The 16,748-nt window shown below is 44.7% G+C and overlaps 1 protein-coding gene across 2 annotated transcripts in view; it reads right to left on the minus strand.

Annotated features, from left to right (window-relative positions):
* The window catches only part of MAP3K14 (mitogen-activated protein kinase kinase kinase 14), a 50,355-nt gene extending 39,681 nt beyond the window's left edge, over positions 1-10,674 (minus strand). The window contains exon 1 of one of the 2 annotated variants that reach the window (XM_053265082.1): positions 10,507-10,674. The gene's annotated coding sequence lies outside the window, so the exon portion shown is untranslated. Of the gene's footprint in view, positions 1-10,495 lie in introns of both variants that reach the window. The other variant, XM_053265083.1, reaches the window with a different exon arrangement.
* Between the last annotated feature and the right edge of the window lie 6,074 nt (positions 10,675-16,748).

A 16,748-nucleotide genomic window follows, 5' to 3' on the forward strand; every position in this document is an offset into this window, starting at 1 on the left:
TTCTCTCTCATCACCTCAAATCGGTCCAGTTCTTCAGCCTCCAAGCCTAAGAAGCTCAGTTTCAGAATGGGTATATGGTCAGTATCCTCCGCCATGAAGAGAGATGCAAAGAACTCATTCAGCTTCTCTGCAATCTCCTTATCCTCCTCCATCATCTCTTTCATGCCCTCATCATCTAAGAGTTCAACTGCCTCCCTGGCAGTTTTCCTGCTTCTGATATAGAGAATTTTTTGTCATTCCCCTTGACACTTCTAGCTATATACTCCTCAAACTCTCTTGTTGCATCCCTTCGTGTCTCCTTGCATTTCTTTTGCCAGAGTTTGTGTTCCTCTTCATTTGGGCAGGACTTCCATTTTCTGAAGAAAGTCTTCTTCCCTTTTATAGCTTCCCTGACTCTAGTTGCTAGTCATGCTGGCATCTTCCTGAAATTAGTGGTACCTTTCCTCCTTCTTGGTATACATTCCAACTGAGCTTCTATTATTGTGGTTTTGAATAAGTTCCATGCTTTTTGGAGTGATTTGACCCTCCTGACTTCCCCTTTCAGCTTCCTTTTTATCAATCCTCTCATCTTTGAGAAGTTTCCTCTTCTGAAGTCCAAAGCATCTGTGTTAGACTTCCTTGGCAATGCTCCACTTGCACATAAGTGGAATTGGATCACACTATGGTCACTGTTCCCCAACGGTTCTACAATTCTGACATCTTGCACCAGGTCCTGGGCACCACTCAGGATTAAATCCAAGGTTGCCTTCTCTCTGGTTGGTTCCGCAACCAAACGGTTCTAAGCCATAGTCATTTAGCATGTCTAGAAATTTGGCCTTTCTGTCAATACCCACATGTGAATTTGCCCAGTATATGTGAGAGTAATTGAAGTCACCCATTATTACAGCTCTGTCTCTCTTTGATACCTCTCTGATCTGCTTCTTCAACCCCAGGTCAGTATTTTGATCCTGAGGGCGATTGTACACCCCTAGTAACACTTCCTTTCAGTCCTCGTATTGTCACCCAGAATGATTCTGTGGAGGACACAAGTCCTCCTTAGTTTTTTAGCTTGCTGGATTCTATCCCCTTTAATATATAGTGATACTCCACCACCGCCCATCCTTTCTGTAGAGTTTGCATCCAGGTATATAAATATTCATCAGGTTCTTATTCATTATAGATATAAGTGTCCTCCTGGTTCTCACCATTCCACCAGGTTTCCCCATTATGCCCACTGTATCTATGTTTTCATTAGCAACCAAGCACTCCCGCTTGCCCAACTTGGCGCAGAGGCCTCTGCATTGTATATAAACACCTATATGGTAAGTATCTTACCTGGCATTGGCGTGTACTATCTAGACCAGGGATTCTCAACGTTGGGTCCCCAGATGTTATTGGACTTCAGCTCCCAGAATCCCCAAGCAAAAGCCACTGGGGCTGGGGATTATGGGAGTTGAAGTCCAATAGCATCTGGGGACCCAACGTTGAGAATCCCTGATCTAGACGTGCAGGAGCTATAAAATGAATACATCTGTAACCATCTTATACTGAATGCAAAAAGGAAAATGTAACCAGAGAAGAGAAATCACAAGAAAAATGCTTATGTTAAATGAGTACAGAGGTTGTCAATGAGGGCTCACTGACCAGGTTAATGAGATAGTGCTGTGTGAAAAGAGCAGTATTGGAAGCAGAGAGTACTTCAAGAAACCATGGTGAGAAACCACCATAGATACAGGATGCTCCCACATGGCTCCACAGCTGTGGAGAAAAAAAAAATCCTGTTGGCACTTGGCACCTCACAGTACCAAGCAGGATGGGTAGTAAGAGTAAGAGACTGTCAGACCCATGAACTTTAGAATCTGGTATGCACAGTCCTTCACAATCTTATTACAGTATTGACTACAAACAAACTCTAGATGGAGTGTGGTCTCCACCCACTTGCATGTCTGAAGCACTACTCCCCTTCCTCCTGACACTACTTTGCAAAACACTGAACATTAAAGACCAGTGAGCAACCAGTGACTCATTCTCAAACCAAAAAGCTTGCAACACCACTGCTAGGCAGAGTCCTGGGAGATTACTGTTCAACTGTAAAAGTAAGGAAACGCGTTTTTGTTTTTTTTTTAATTCTGCCAGACTTCCAAGCCCATAAAAGCCAGGCTCTGCACATTTATCACGAGCACTGTGGTCGTCATCTTGGCTAAGTCTGCCCCGGAAGTTGTAGGTCTGAATGCTCCTTGTATACGAAATCTCTCTGTGTGCAGGAAAGTAGATGGTTTTTCTATTATAAATATTTTCCACAAATAGAAAATAGGTGATAATGAGAACTATGCAATCCCCTCTTGCAGACTTTTGCAGCACAAGTCTACAGTGTGCTCCCAACAAGACGAGAAGCACACATGTAACCAGGTAGAAGATGGGCACTGGACATTTGCTCCTGGGGATGGCCCACTTTACTCGCTATCCTAGTTTAGACAAAACAGCAGCTAAGGGAATAAAACTCTTCCTGGACTGTTCCACTTCAGACTTCAGGAAGGGGTTGAAGAACCGAATGCTACTTGTATACAAAACCTCTCTGTACACAGAAAAGTAGATAAGGAGAAGCGTCCTACCACAAACCTCTCCCTGGAACGCAAGCTTTTTATATTCAAGAAATGTTTTCTTGACAGGGAACCATTTAACTTGAGCCTGCTCAACTCCTCCCACCAGCTGTTTTTGGACTACAACTCCCATAATTCCCAATATCCAGGGATTATGGGAGTTGTAGGCCAACATCTGCAGGAGGACCAAAGTTGAACAGCCCTGATTTAACAGCACAATCTGCACTATCACTCTATCTAACAACTGCAGTGATATAGCCCAGAAATTGGTTTACTACCTCAGCTGCCATCTGTGTAAACTCTACCACCATTCTTGTCCAGCCTAGTAACATGTTAAGATTCCCAAAGATTCCTACTTGCAAAGCAATAAGCAGGCCTTACTCTGTATCGGCCATGTTACTTTATAACCGGACACAGAAGCTGTATTTGCACACTACCCATTGCAGAAAACGTGCATTCCACTTTGTGATAAAAGTTTTTGTGGGTTTTGTTTTTTTTTAATTTAACTCATCTCAGGCAAAAGATGACAGAAAGCATCTGGCAAGCAATCGCAGTAGTCATTTATTCATCAGCAATGGGGCATTTGAAACTTGAGTGATCACCCCCCTCCTTGAACACACACATACACACAAAGTTGTTTCAGAATAATACCAGACAGATGAACAAGCAATCTGTATCTTGTCTATGTTATGACAACAAACTGGATCTCAAGGACAAATTCATGGAGGACAGGTCTATCAACAATTACTAGTCCTGATGGCTACAGCTATAGTTGACCTCCAGGTTCAGAGGTAGGATGCTTCTGAATACCAGTTAAAGGTGAGCAACAGCAGGAGAGAGGGCATGCTTTCATCTCCTGCTTGCGGGATTCCCAAAGGCACTGGAGAGCCACTGTGGGAATCAGGACGCTGGGCCAGATAGGCCTTGGGCTCTTCTTACTGTATGTTCTTATTCTTATGATCAATAATATGTGGATACTTTAAGGCACTATAGCCAAAGCTTCTGACAACAAAGGCATGTTTCTTTCCAGAATTAAAAATGGAGGACATTTCTCTCCTAGACCCAAAAAGGTTTACTTCAGAGTGTGAAAGCATATGAAAGAGCAGAAATTACCTGCCCTGGTAGAAGCCTATCCCATATTCCTGCATGAGTTACTGGGTAGCATCATAGTAGGCTTGTGCTAGCACAAATGCTACCACGCTAGTGCAAGGTCATAGACTAGTTCTTGTACTAGACCAAATTGTTGCACAAACCCATATAAACGCAAATGGAACATGTATTCAGGTGGTTCCACTAGCAGTAACTCGGCTGTGTGGAGCACCATGCAGCTTTATGGAGCACAACCTTCTGTGATGTCATTATGGATGCTACCCCACTGTTTTGAGTACACCTCTCAATGGAAGGAAACAATCCCTGAGTAACCCATGCAGAGATGCACTAAGCAGTTTTTCCTCGGTATAGGGAGGTCATCTTCTTAACAATGAAAAGTTGGGAATTTTGGGAAACAATGAACAATATACAAATTATTTCCTTTTAAAATTAGTAAAATGCTTTTAAAGGGAAGGATTAAAATATTGTTCCAGCTGCTCTTTACTCCCTCAAAATGCTTTCTAATAGCTATGGAAAGCAGTTGACACTATTTGGCAGTTACAATTCCTGTATACTGTTAACACATACAGTTCTCAAATCCAATGCAAGTGCTTCCGATTCTTCCGGCTTCCATGGTATGTGAAGCTGCTCTTTCTTTGGAAATACACACATTAAATCAAGAAGCACACTAACACGTGAAAGAGAGAAGCTTGCTTTCAATGTATGCAACGTTCAGTTTTCTGAAGTCCATGGAAATAAAAATGAAACTAGAATTGAAAACTATTGATCTTTTCAAAACTGATTCTGATATAGAGAAAAACTGGATAATACTATATTTCAAGGTAATTTGTAAAATGACATGGGTTTCATATAGATAATTTCATTCACACCAGCTATGTCCACTTACTGTACATGATACTACACTACTGAACAGTTCAATGTTGATATAAACTTTAACTCAATATCTAGATTTACTGATATTCTTTAATACTGTGATCTATTAGGATGGAGGCCAGTACCAAGGGTTTCTCTCCCCTCTGCTTGAAGCATTTTTCAGTAAGGAGAGGAAACCATTTCTAAATTTCTTTTGTTCACTATCATGCTGATGGTTTCTATTTTTCCACTTTTGTTTTCCCATTTGGCAAAACTCTTGGTGCTTAAGTAATTGCTGCAACAGCTTGCTGTTTCACTTCTAAAAACTGGATAAATTTACATTTTTTAAAATAAAACCCCCAAAGCATTTATACTTTTAAATTTCACAAATATACCAACCAAACAGCACAATTTTTCTGTGCTAAATTATACAAAAAGTAATAAACTTTAGTTCTGGTAAGAGGCTAACCTACCTCACAGGGTTGTTGTGAGGATAAACAGAACTATATATACCACTCTGGGCTCTGTGGAGGAAGAGCGGGATATAAATGTAAAAATAAAATAAAATTTTTAATTTTTCCCAGAACTTCCACTTTGATTTAATAAATAAATAAATCAGAAAGTACATTTTATCCTCCCACCCCGCACTTTTGGCTTCAGTGTTTCTGGAAATCTTGCATCTCTAGCTCTGCCTAACTCCATAATTGCACTGGGCAAAAACAACAACTGACACTGAGTGCAGAATTCAAAATCCTAGGCGCCTCTGACTTCATTTAATAGCAAAAATTGTCTGGATCTTGGTTCTCAGAGGTCAGGGGTACATGTTTCAATGTCCTATGAAGCTCTTTTACCTCTCTCATGACTAAGAGAAGCCAAACAATTCCAATTAGCTAATTTATTCAGGATGCAGAATGGGGGGGGAGGTTTATAATGCAGCCATGCATTTAAATGGAGATACTCTCCTACTTCAGAATGCAACAGATACAGGGGTGTTTTTAAATAAAGGAACATCAGACTATACATACATGATGCAAATGTATACTGTACCAACTACAAGAAAGAAATCTAAAGTGTAGGCATGTTCTTAGTTTGCTCTATAGTACACTCCATGAGACACAAGTAGGAAGCTTCATTAAGCCAGAAAGGAAGTTTAATCAAACAAAGTAACATTTCCGTAACCTTCATCGAAATGATAGATCATTTACCAGTATAACAAGATGAGATAAGCACTGTATGAGAAGGGCAGCTCCTTTAATAAGCTCAGCTGGGGGAGGAAAGGAGAAAACAACAGGTATCTCTTTAGTTACTATATACCTCTCCTGCAATCTTGGGAGAGAGATTTTGGAACTTCCTTACTTCTAACAGCCTGATCCAATGAAGAGCCACACACATCAGGGTCTAAATCAAACCCAGCTGGTCTTGTGGTAACAAGCATGACTTGTCCCCTTGCATATGAATGGGAGACTATCATTATCAATTTTATTACGGCCATTGGCCAGCAGAGAATGGGAGACTAGAAGTGTGAACACTGTAAGATATTCCACTCAAGAGGATGGAGCCCCTCTGGGAAGAGCATCTCGGTTCCAAGTTCCCTCCCTGGCAGCATCTCCAAGATAGGGCTGAGAGAGATTCCTGCCTGCAGCCTTGGAGAAGCCGCTGCCAGTCTGTGTAGACAACACTGCGCTAGATAGACCAATGGTCCGACTCAGTATATGGCAGCTTCCTATGTTTAAGTTCATCAATAGTGCCCTGATCTTACATTGAAGTAATTTCAACCTGCCATATCACTCATGCTCTATTCCTGTCCTTAAGCAAACACAGAAATTTACTGAGCTGTTCAACTACAACAAGCAAGAGCCAAACTACACTTTATGATAAACATGAAGTATGCTCTTGCATTCCCTCCACCCCCAAACTGTAAACAACAGCCATTTTCCTCTTGTACCACAGTCCTGCTAAAAATCAGCATCCAAGATGCTATTTGCCTTAGGAAAGAAGCTGGCATTGGTGTCAATGGCAGATTCTCTCTCCAGGCAAAAAGCAGCTAGGCGGGATTTTCAACAGGATTGGGGCACAAGGGGAAAGGATTAATCTGCCCCCCTCTTCTCAGCACACCACAGTCCTGATTCCCCACTCCTTGTGGCTTATTACAAAAGAGAAAACAAATACACAGAGCCAAACTACACATTTAATATAGCATGTAGTGTGGCCCCAAGAATCACCTCTAGGTGACCAGTTTCTTTCCTTCTCTCCACTCTTAAATTCTGAATACAATTTAGAAATATGCCAACTAAGTTTTAAGGAATCATGTAGCTATCCAACTCCAAGCTACATTTTCCCCCATGAAAATATCTTTTTAAATTCAGCATGGTTGATAACAAGAGTACACTCTTTTTAAATTGTTAATTGATGCATTCAGTGCAGGGCATTTTGCAACCTTTCCTGGGACATGTATTCTCCATGCCCCCTCTCTTCTTGCTCCTTATCTCTCTGCAAATGGGCGTAAGAACCCACCATCCCCTCCACACACACTTATTGGGTGGAAAAGGCATTTGGTTCTGTACCTCAGAGGCCCAACGTCCACACTCAAGTATTTCCATTGGCATTATGCCCTCATGTATTATCAGATGGCTTCATAGTCAGACAACAGCACTGCCTGATTTACACAGCTATAGCAATCAATACCGCCCACAGAAACCCAGCAATGGGATACAAAATTAATAGTGTGCAAAGTCTTTATTCTTGGTTAATAGTGTTCATTCAGTCCATTACTTCTTCTTTACTTCTGCCTATATACCGTACTACCCTCAGAAACTTTTGTGAATGGAAAGAAAATTAGTTTTCCACTTGCCAGACATGTGCCAGACATGGGGACTAGTAGTTTATGGGGACTAGTAGACATCTGGCAAACTGTGCCAGACATGGGGACTAGTAGTTTATGTCCACTTATTCTCAAGACGAAAATATGAACTAAATTGCTTAAGTATATCAAATAGCACCAGGGCCACCATGATTGGGCAGCTGCCCAGGGCTGACAGAAGGACCCACAGCTGATCCCCAAGACTATCTCTTTACCCATAGCCTTAGTTTGGTGGTGGCAGAGCAATTCTCTCCCGTAGGACAGTTTGCCAAGGGCCCCCTGAAACCTGGAGGCAGCCCTTGTTAATGCTGACAAGGTAAGGAGACCAAGCGAACAAAAGATGCACTGAATTTTTATGTTACATCACACACATAATTCTAAACAGATTGTGCGTACCACAGGTACAATAATTTTTAAAAAGCTATATACAGATAGCCATACTTTCTCTTTACACAACTTATCCCAAGATGCAGGTTATCAACCAGTTAACCTAGATCTGCAAAGGGGGGGAAATGCATGGAGGTGGAACTGGGATACGAACGAGGATACTAGCCCAACAGATCAGGGTGATTGGACCTGGCATCCGTGGGGGAACAAACAACTATGCAAACTACTGCAGTCCTGCCTTGTGGTTTCTAAGCCTTCACCAGAAACCATTCATATTATTTATTTGAGGGAATATATATATATATATATATATATATATATACACATACATATATATATATACACACACACACACAAAACACACACACACAGCCTTTCATACCCATAGTATCACAAGACAATCTACAATTAGTTAAAATGAAAATACAATAATAAAACAATTTCCATAAAATTATATACAGAAGCGGGGGGGGAAACACTAGCAGACATGAAAACAATCAAAAATCCAAACAGTTAAAACCCTTGCAGAAGATAAATGTCTTTATAGTTCTCTTAAAAACAGCAGTCTGATGAATGTCCTCAGGGAGAGAATTCCACAATTGCAGTGACACCAAAGAAAAAGTTCTGCCTGTCATTACCAAACACGCACATGACTATGGCAACCCAAAGATTAGGGTTAGCAAGGCCAATCTCAAGATCTGGGTAGATTTATAAGGGCACAAGTGGTCCTTAAACTACCTGTCCCCAGGCTATGTAGCACTTTAAAGGTTTATTTTATTTATACATTTATATCCCACTCTTCCTCCAAGGAGCCCAGTGGTGTGATGTTTATCCCCACAACAGCCCTATGAGGTGTGTTAAGCTGACTGGTCCAGAGTCACCCAGTGAGTTTCACAGATGAACAGGGATTTGAACCTGGGTCTCCCTGGTCCTAGTTCATCATTCTAACCCAGGAGTGGGCAAACCTGGCCCTCCAGATGTTTGATGGGAGTTGTAGTCCAATAACAGCTGAAGGACCAAGTCTGCCCACCTGTGCTCTAACCACTATACAACACTAACCTTGAAGCAAACTGGTAACCAGTGCAGCTGGTACAGAATGTGTTACACTCATATGCTACAATGCATTCAAGCAGTGGCATTGCCACTGTAATTCCCATATTACCACTTCAACCATTATTTTGTTTAATAGAATACTCCATAGATAGATGCACAGTGTCCCTAACCAGAAGGTAAACACTTATTACCAATTTCTTCTTAAGTATGGAGGGCTAGACATTGGCTGATTTTTGAAATACAGAGCTATGGAGTGGAGTGCAGAAAGGCAGGACAGAACTGGACAAGCTGAGAAGAATGGGGTGGATGCCTGGGATGGAATGGCTTTTAATGGGAGAAGTAAAGACTAACAGCAAATAATACAAGAAAACTTCCGTGTGTGGGATATCCTATTATGGAATGCAGGAATGAATAATTAAACTTATACTTTTAAATTGCACTCTGTGGAAGGAATATTCTGGGATGGGGGGAATGGGTTTAAATCTGTTACAGTAAGGTGTCTGGACAGATACAGGATTGGTGGTGGTGTGAAGTAAGGAGACTAGGGAATGGACAAACGGGGGAAAGAGGTGTAACATATAATGGGATGAGAGGATTATCAAACTTCTGTTTGTGCACAATCTATACTGGGGGACCATTAACAGTATGCAGGAATAGGACAGTCCAAATAACTGTTGGGTAAAGGCACAGAGGGCTTAACTGATATGGAAGGATGGATCAGAATTAAAATGCATCAATGTGTGTACATGGACAGACTAGGGGTCAGGAGTGAAATAATAACCTATTGTGAGATGTGCAGAAAACAAACCTCTCAAACACTGTGTATCATGGTTTTTAGGAAGGGATAAGCTCTTATGGGATCACCTAGGGAACGATAACCATATCTGACTATAAGAGGGTAACTTGACAGGACAGAGAGGAAAACAAACTTATAAAATTGTTGTGCATAATATATGCAGGAGTTCAGACAAGATATCCAAATATGGGATGAGACCAAAAAGTTTATTTTTATCCCACTCTTTCTGCAAGCAGCCCAGAATGGAATACTGTAAATGCCCTTACTCTGCAAGGTAGGATTCAGCTGAGAAACACTGACTGGTCCAAGGTCACCAAGTAAAGTTTGCAAACTCATAAGGGATTTGGAATATGGCTGTCCCAGGACATGGAAGCAGGCAAGCGCATAGTAAAACCTCTCGAGCCAAGCGAAAAACAGCCTCCCCCCTAGATTCTGGGCTATTCTCTGGAGACTAATTCCTTCCCTGGTGACACTTGGGAGATAGCTAAAACCCCTGAAAGTCAGCAAGATGCATTGCACCTTGACCGATGTTAATACAAGGGAAAAGAAAGCCCAAGGAAGAGGCGAGGGGATGGGCAGAGACTTGGCAACGCGTGAACCTGATCGGGCCAGAGCGAAGAGAGACAAGAGACCGAACCAACTATGGTGAAAAGGTCGGGGCAGACCCTTTAGTGGAGAGTGCGTGCTTCCCCTCCCGCATTCAACCCGGCGGAACAAAAAAGGGGTTTCCGGGAAAGGAAGAGAGCGGGGGCCGTGCTTATGCTGCTCCTGAACTCAGGGAGCGGCAACTACAAGAACAGAGACGCTTCAAAACGTTCAAGCTCCCGCCCTGCTTTTAAAGGGAAGGGGGACACACACCAGAAACCCACCTGCAGGAGGGACAGGGATTCAGTACAAGCACTTCCGGTCTCCTCCACGACGCTTCGCAAACTGTGTCAAGAAGAGGAATAAGCGGAGGTCTCGGTGTGGAGAAGGCCACACCCCATCTCGCCTGTTGCCCAATAGGGCGCTGGCGTTTTCATTAAACCACGCCTCCTTGCACCTTTTTCCTCCTATCCATCCCTTCAGAACTCGGCGCCAATAGGCAGCCTGCGGGGGTGGGGTGGTGAAGAAAATGGCTGGAGAGATAAGCCACGCCCTACTCCTCAAGAGAGAGCCCGTCACAGCCTCTCCCCCTCCCCTACAAACAGTATGACGTTATCTACGCCCCGTGGCCTCCACCCCCACCCCTTCAAGATCTTCCAATCCCATCACTCTCTTTTCCCGCTCTGTCTGATTGGCTCTTGGGGCCACCCGTGATTTCCCTGAAGAGGGTTTGATATAATGCCGTTCTTATTGGCTTCTCCTGCAGGGCGGCAGAGAGAGATTGTGCAGTGCTTGTGTTTAAGCGTTTCGAAAGGGGAAATAGAACTAAATTTCTTCAATAAGAATCTCAAAGTCTTCCCCCCCCGGATTTTTTAAATTTTAAAATGTTTTAATGAAATACATATTAATATGCACGTATATTTTTTTTAATTAATGCATGATATTTGTACATACTGAATTGTAGTCTTCACAAGGCTATATTTATGTAACAATTACTAATTTTTTTAAAATTAGGAGGTGGAGGAGGGAGAGTACATGGGAGGTCAAGTGAATTAATACAGTTGATATCAAGCACTGCATACAGTTGCTTTATTTATAACTAATTTTTATTTGTAAATGTTTTTGTAAACCCCCATAAAATACTGAGCAGAGTGTGGAGTGGAAGCAAATACTGCTGACAAGCAAACAATGCTGGATGCAGTATTACAATTCAAAATTATCACTAAGTTTATAATGAAAAAGGGGTAAACTTTTTTTAACCTGGAGTCCCATTTAACCTGGACTCTCACTTTGGTTACCCTGATAGATGATTTACACCAGGAACTTTAGATTGAAGTGCTGATTTCAGAAGGTGGTACTGAGGATTTTCTTAGTGTATGATGTTGCACTGGAGCCCATTTTGTCTGCTATGGTGTTCAATATCTGCATGTGAGAATCTATATATTTAATTCTGGTAGACTGTCCATGTGCAGCGCGTTCCAATGTGAGGCGGGCAGTGTTCTAAAGCAAGTGGATTGGCCAGGCTGGTGGAGGCTGGCACAGCAAGGATTGTGCTGTGCGAGCCTCCAAGGACAGAGAACGAACTGGGGCTGTTGTGGCGGGCATGGGGGCTGGGAGGGAGGAGAACAGTCATGGCGGCCGGTGGAGCAATGGCAAAGGGATGAGGAGACGGAGATGGGCATCAGGCTGACCAAGGCAGAAGGAGGCGGACGACATGGGGGAGAGAAAGCGGAGGAGAAAGGGCCAGAAGGTCCAGATGGCGGAGGCTTGCATGCACCAGGAGACCATTGAATGGCCGCTGCACTCTGACAGGCGCCTTCAGGAGGGGAAATGATGGCAAAGGAAAGCAGAACAAACAGGCTGAAGGGAGGGGGAGGAAGGATGGAGAACAAACAGGGGCTGTTGTGGTGGGCATAGGGGCTGGGAGCGGGGAGAGCAGTCATGGCGGCCGGCAGAGCAACTGAGAAGGGAAGAGAAGAACAAGGCAGCGATGGGCAATGAAGGCGGTGACGGGCATCACACTGACCAAGGCAGAAGAAGACAGGTGATGGGGGGGAGAGAAAGCGGAGGAGAATGGGCCAGAAGATGGGCGGGGGAGAATGGGCCAGAAGCTGGGGAATTTTTGATTGAAACAACAAACTACTAATAGCTTACATTACGTTACCAGGTTACACGCATATACAAAAGGAGAGGTTGAGCTATACCCCTAACCCTTACCTCCCCATTTCTGTGTAAAAACATGACAAGATAATATATAAATTCACTAAACGAACTACAAAAAGGGGCACATTCCAAGTCTCCATCAAGGGGCCACCCATCCTATCTTATTTCCTTACAGCTGTCTTATTTGGGCCTCGAAACGAGATCCCGTCACTGTGGCCGGAGGCAAGTTCTTCCCAAGATTGCTTTTCTAATGTGGGCCAATTCGGTACTGTGCTCACCCTGCGCCAAACTTCCTTTGCCACTACACACTCTTTTAGGAAATGTGAGTGGGTTTTGCAAAAGACAGCACCAAGTGCACAAGCTTCCTGTTGGCAGATTATCCTTGGACAGAGTTGCTGGTCTGGTGGGAGCCACGACTTAGATGCATTTAGTGGCAAGGCCTGATGGTACAAGTGCCACCTTGTTTCCCACAAGCGATAGGGAACCTGTTTCTCCCTAAATGGGGCGATAGAATCAACTGGTTTCAAAAGATACGATGAAACATGGGGCTTCTTTCGCTTACGGTCTTACGGCTGGCTGGGGGGGGGGGTGGAACTCATCTAGGACTGTGGCATAAATCTTTCTTCACCATTGCCTCACTGAAGAGGATCCCTTGAAAAGGTCCGGGTTGACCTTCCATTTCTTCAAAGGCAAAATTAGGTCTCTTAGAAAATCCGGGTGTCTCTCTTTCACCGCCTGTGTGACCCTGCCCATGAAGGACCTCCAGCCCACTATGCCTTTCTCCAGGTCGTCTCCCGCCAATGCGAAGCAAAGAGCACAACCCAGATTCTCTGTAAAAGGTTGTAGGTACCAAGGACATTAACTAAAATCCAATGTCCAAAATTATGACATAAATTCTACTACAAAATGGGGGGGGGGTAGAACTGGCAAGGCTAACCCCCCCTTTTCAATTTCCTGGAAGGTTGTTGCTCTAGCCAGCAGAAAAGACGCTATGTGCCAAACGAGGCGGAAGACCTGACCCTTGACCCTCCGAAGTAGATTGGGTGGTGGTGGGTAGACGACCACCAAGTTATGTACCAGGGGGATCAAATACGTCCTTATGTATACCACCTTCTGGTACATTGTCAAAATCCACTTCCTCCACATAGCTATTTTAAGTAATACTCTTTCCTCCCAAGCCATCCAATTCTTTCCCCAACATTTTTCTTTGACTCCAAATTCAATTCCCAAAATCTTTATCGTATCTGCCCATTTCCACTCTGATTCCGTAGAGCTCTTCCCTTCATGGTCAGAAATGGGTATACACGAAAGCTGCTGCCATACAGGGTTTATCCTAACAAAAACACTTTGGGCAACATTCACTTCCGAGTCCGAGATCTTGCCATACTCTTGAAAAAGGTCCAATATCACTGAAGTTTCTCGCTCATCCGACAACAGTAGAGTCACATCGTCAGTGTGAGCTACAAACTTCAGCTTAAATATGGATTTTTGCTCTGAAGAGACAGGTGGTTTGGCCACCCCCTCCCTCTCTCCCTCTCCCAGAAAACTTTCTTTAGATGACGGGAGAGGAACCAGAAAACCTTGAAACCGAGGCTCTCTTTGAATCCGAATTAAAATTGGGTCTAAGGCAAACACATAAAGAAGCGGACTTAATGGGCATCCTTGGTGAACCCCCGAGCACAAAGCAACTGGGTCACCCCGCCAGCCATTAATCTGCGGCACCACTGTCACCTTCATGTAAAGCAACTGCAGCCAGGTGACAAATACTGGTGGTACACCCTTCTTCTTCAACACTGTGCTCAAGTACGTGTGATTCACTTTGTCAAATGCTTTGACTTGGTCTAACAGGAGAAGGTGGCCTTTCCCAGCATCTCTTCTGAACCGAACAAAAACATTCCCTCAACAGACAAAGGAAATCAGTCATCCTCCTGCCAGGGACAGCGCTGGTCTGCAGACTATGTATTAATTTTGGGGCCACCTTCGCGAATCGATTATTCAAAATCTTCACAAAGTTTCTATAGTCAATGTTGGTCTGAGTGATCAGCCGCCAATTTTGCGCTAAGGTCGTATCACCCTTCTTGGGGAAGAATATCAAAAGACCTTCATTGAAAGACCCGCTGAGATGGCCACTGTCCAGAAAGAGACTGTAAACTCTCACTAAAACTGATAATAATAATTCTATGTACACTTTATAAAAGAGCCATGTCAGCCCATCAGGGCCTGGGGCAGAGACACTTCTGCCTTGTAAAAATGACTAATTTTATCTCCTCCGATATTATAGGTTGAATCAAATTACCTGTCTCAGCAAGGGAGGAACCTATATCACCGTCATTTAGGCTACAATAGCTATCCAAATAAAATTGTACTTCCTCTATGGAAATGTCCTTTATAGCAAATAATCCTCTATAATAAAAGGCTTAAGTGTGATCCTGTGTCCTTCTTCCCATGTCTTTCTCGGCCGTTCTGGGCATGCACAGAGCGCATGCCCAGAACGTCCGAGAAAGATACGGCCGCAGAGACACGGCCGAAGAACGGGCTACGGGGAGGGCAGAGTCCGCAGCGGGTGGACCGGGAGGGCAGAGGTGGCTGCGAGGGGACCGGGAGGGCAGCGGGGGGAACGGAGGAAGATACGGCTGCAGAGATACGGCGGCCATAATGACGAGAGCAGTGGACGAAGAACGGGCTACAGGGAAGGCAGAGATGGCAGCGGGGGGAAGAGGCGGCGGGGGAAGCCGGCCAAGGCAGCGGCAGAGCCACGGCTGAGGCCTGGCGGCGGCGCCGAAACCAGACAGGGGGAAGAGGACCCCCCCGAAACCACCGCCGACGGACGGGGTGAGGAGGTGGCGGGGGAAGCCGGAAAGGGGAAGCCAGCAGTGGCGGGGGCCCTTGCCCGGCTGGGGAGACCAGCCGCAGCACGGAGGCTGGTGGCAGCACGAGGGGGAATGGCGGCGGGGGGCCCGGAGCGCACAACTCTCCTAGCGCCCGTTAATGTAACGGGCCTAAAATAACTAGTTTCTTATAAAAGCAACTCATAATCTGTAGCATATCATGGGGGTCAGTCTTCAACTGACTGTCAACTGAAGCTGGGGGGGGCCGAGGAGAATGGCCCAGCAGGCGGTGAGGGGGAGAGGAGAATGAGCCAGAAGGTGGGGGGAAGAGGGGGGAAGAGGAGAGTGGACCAGAAGGTGGGGGGCCAGAAGACTGGGGCAGAAGGCAGGGGGGAGAGGAGACTGGGGCAGAAGGCAGGGAGGAGAGGAGACTGGGGCAGAAGGTGGCAGGGGAGAACAAACTGCAGCTGAAGGTTGGGGGGAGAACAAACTGGGGTTGAAGGTGGGGAGAGTAGATTGAGTCTGGGGGGAGAACTTACTGGGCCTGAAGGGGGGGGACTAACTGGGGCAGAAGGTTGGGGGGAAACAAACTGGGCCTGAAGGTGGGGGGAGTTTTCTGTCACACAGATGCTCTTTGCGGGGTCAGCTAGTTTCTATAGAATTCTTTGCCACAGGATGTGGTGATGGCCACTAGCTTGGATGGTGTTAAAGGGGCTTAGACAAATTCATGGAGGAGTATCAATGGCTACTAGTCTGGTGGCTATAGGCCACCTCCAGCCTCAGAGGCCTCTGAATACCAGCTGCAGGGGAGTAACAGCAAGAGAGAAGACATGCCCTCAGCTCTTGCCTGTGGGCTTCTCAGGGGCATCAGGTGAACCACTGTGTGAAACAGAATGCTGGACTAGATAGGCCTTGGGCCTGATCCAGCAGGGCTGTTCTTATGTTTCCCCTTAAGCAGTGCATTCGTTTACAGTTAATTTCACATTTCTTCAAAGGTATTTAGGGGAAAGCCTTGGACTTTTGCCTAACCTACTTCACAGGGTTGTTGTGAGGAGAAACTTAAGAATGTAGTACACTGCTCTGGGCTCCTTGGAGGAAGAGCGGGATATAAAATTTAGAAGAAGAAGTAGGGTTGCCTGATTTCCCTTATTTCTAAATAGGAACATAGGAAGCTGCCTTATACCAAGTCAGATCATAGGTCGATCGAGCTTGGTATTGTCTATACACTGACTGGCAGCAGCTCCCTAAGGTTTTAGGCAGGTGTCTTTCCCAGACCTACCCAGGCGTTTTTCACACAGCCGGCTTTACCATGAGTTTACTATGAGGCTTTACTGCAATGTTGAAGTTGCCCCAAAAAACTGACACAAAAAGTGGATTTTTTTTAATCCTGGATATAAATAGAGCTACACTCGTAACATGCAATGAAAAACTCGAATCATGTGTGAAGTGCTCCCCAATAGCTCACAGGGACTTTGGGGTAAATCTAGCTGGCCAATACCCTCCATTCCAGAAGAGATGCAAGCACTGTGTGAAAA

Source organism: Hemicordylus capensis, chromosome 6 (assembly GCF_027244095.1).
Source record: "Hemicordylus capensis ecotype Gifberg chromosome 6, rHemCap1.1.pri, whole genome shotgun sequence".
NCBI lineage: Eukaryota > Metazoa > Chordata > Lepidosauria > Squamata > Cordylidae > Hemicordylus > Hemicordylus capensis.